At 61.2% G+C, this 2,611-nt stretch overlaps 1 long non-coding RNA gene across 1 annotated transcript in view; it reads right to left on the bottom strand.

The window, feature by feature from the left end:
* The window catches only part of LOC109288022, a 47,831-nt gene that overhangs the window by 14,053 nt on the left and 31,167 nt on the right, over window positions 1–2,611 (bottom strand). The gene's annotated exons all lie outside the window — the stretch shown is intronic.

Genomic DNA, 2,611 nt, shown 5'->3' with positions numbered 1-2,611 from the left:
GGGCAGCCCGAGCCCGCGTCTCCCCGCAGCGCCCCGCAGCTCCGGCCGCTGCGCCGTAATGGCCCCGACGCCGCCGTCGCTAGTTACACCTCTCCCGCAAAGGGGCAGCTTTCCACGTGGGGCGGAGGGGCGACGCGGGAGTCGGCACCTGCCCGCAGAGCACCGCGGGCTGAAGGGGGCCGCGCGCGGCTCCTCTCCGCAGGCCCGGCCGGCCCGCACCGCGCAGCTGTTGCAGGAATAAAGAAATCCCAGTTCCTCCGAGGTGCCTTGGGTGTCGCTTTGGGGCTTTTGTTTCTCTGGGTTTGGGGGGTTTTCGCCTCGCTCCCAACTTGTCCCCGCTCGGGCAGCGCAGGTGCGGGAGAAAACACGCCGCGGGGCTCCGCACGGGCACAGGCGGGATCCAGCCGGAGCAGTCTGCGGCCGCCAGCCGAGCAGCGGAAAGCGAAGAGGTTATTAGTCAGGTCTCCGTCCCCCACCCCGGGCTCCTGCCAGCCCCGCACTCGCGAGCGAAGCAAGGCAAAGGGAAGGACTCGCTGCTCCGCCGCGAGCAGCCTCGGCTCCCCCGAGCCGAGCGGCACCGGCTCCTCGCCACCCCCGGGCCGCCTCTCTGAACTGCCCGCAGGGAAGCCGCCGGGCCGCTAACTAGCCGGCGATCAACCCGCAATCAAACCTCCATCTCGGCGCAGTTCGCTGTAAGCTGTCAGCAAGTGCAGGGTAAAGGCGGCGGACACAAAGGCGCTGTTTAATTTCGCGGTGTAATGGCTCTAAATGAGGCCCCGGGCCCTGCGCAGCCGGGCGGCCGGGCCTGTCCCCCCGAGGCGCTGATCAGCTCTTTTTAATGTGAGAAAACTGGCAGCTCCCAGCCCGTCAATGGAGCTCCCACAACAACAGCCCTGAAAAGCTGAATGGCTCGGGTTTGTAATTACTGCCTCCCGCTCCCCGGCGCAGCTTATCCCTTATTCATTCAATGGATATTGTCACCTAAGCTCGCTCTCCGCGGTCCGGGGGTTTTTTTCCTGAGCATCTACTACAAGTTTGTGGCAGAAATGAGACCAAATCCTCCCCCCCGGCCCCAAGTGGCCTGAAGCGAGCGGGTCCGGCAGGGCTGGATGGGAAGCCGCCTCCTCGCATGCGGAACAGGCAGGATCTGCTAATGCCCGAGTCGGATCTGGGGCGAAATAAGCGCGGGGAGAGGACACGAGGGGCTGAAAGCGAGCCCCCGGCCACAGGCAGGGAGGTCCCCGGGCCCTGGCAGGGGAGCACCAGGGCCCTTCCAGCGCACTGCGATGGCTGTCAGGCCGTGTGTGATGGCAGGAGCAGCCCCTTCCCCCGCGGCCCGGCCTGTGCGGATGCGGGACCCGCTCCCCGCAAGGCTGCAGGGCTCCGCTCCGCTCCTCCAGCCGCGACTCCTCGCAGTCTAAATAATTAATTGAACCATTGCTCCCTGACCCCTGGAAAGTCCGGCAGGGACCCGTTTGTAGTAATAATACCCCCGAATGAGCTCTTGTCAAATATTCATTTAGTGGTTAATGTGAGCCATTCCCCCCTGGGACAGGCTGTAATACCAGCTTCCCAGCCTTGGCAAGAAACCCTGCTAATCTACCTCTCCAGCCCCGCAAAATATTTTAACACCCCGTCCTTAAAGCGCTGGGAAGAAAAAAAAAAGACTCGCAGGGGAAACTATAAGCTTATCCTCGGGGTCATTCCTGCTCGGTGTTAAGGGGAGTGACACGTCACCTGCCCCTCGCTCGTGGCCGGCGGACACGGCGCAATCCCGAGGGGAGATGCCCCGAGACGCCGAGCCCGAGCAGACGATTAGGAACCGAAGTGCAAGCCCGGCGGCCGCGAGGCATTCCTGCTCCGAGAAGCAATAGCCTCGGGGCAGAGTTTAGTGCGAGCAAATCGCCTGATTATTCGCCGTGCTGAACTGGGAATTAGCGCTGGTCACCGCCAGTCTCCTACGCGGTAATTGAAAAAGAAATCCACGCCGATCCACGGGTAAAAACCGCGGTTGGGAGACATCTTCCCAGGAGGAACCGTGCCGCCAGGGATCAGGTTTCCACAACAGGCATCCTTCCACCGGGTCCAAAATCTGAGCCGGAGCAATTTGTCAACATTAAGGGAGGGGGTGGGGCAACCCCCCCCCCCAAACTTGTTGAGTTCCCCAAGGCAGAGCGCGGGGCTCAGTCTCTTTTGTTTCATTGCATCAACTCGCCTCCTGCTCTGGGGGCTTTCAAGGCACCCAGATTTCGACCTCACCCCACCGCCCCTCCACTCCTTTGGTTAGCGCTTCAAGAAGGGCCCGTGGCTTATGGCTGTTAATTGGCTAAGGCTCACGAGGTTTGGGCTGCTTTGTTTTTTAACTGAATTGCAGTATCGATTGGGCCTTTATTCTAAGTCCTCTCCCGTTCAGACGGGCCCCGAGAGCGGGGAAATGTGCTCCTTGCCACGTGAATAATCCCCAGATGCGTTACAAATGCTGCAACTCGGCGAAATTCTTTTAGTCTTTGCATTAATTAAAAAAAAAGGGGGGGGGAGGAGGTTGGCTTGTAATCTAGAATAGCAGTTGTGCTTTCCAAGTACACCACGGTGGGGGGGGGGGGGGGGGGGG

Source organism: Gavialis gangeticus, unplaced genomic scaffold (genome assembly GCF_001723915.1).
Source record: "Gavialis gangeticus isolate Ggan-Ray unplaced genomic scaffold, GavGan_comp1, whole genome shotgun sequence".
In the NCBI taxonomy this organism is placed as follows: Eukaryota; Metazoa; Chordata; order Crocodylia; family Gavialidae; genus Gavialis; species Gavialis gangeticus.
Note: the sequence above shows the minus strand (reverse complement) of the source record. Positions and strands in the feature narration are given on the sequence as shown.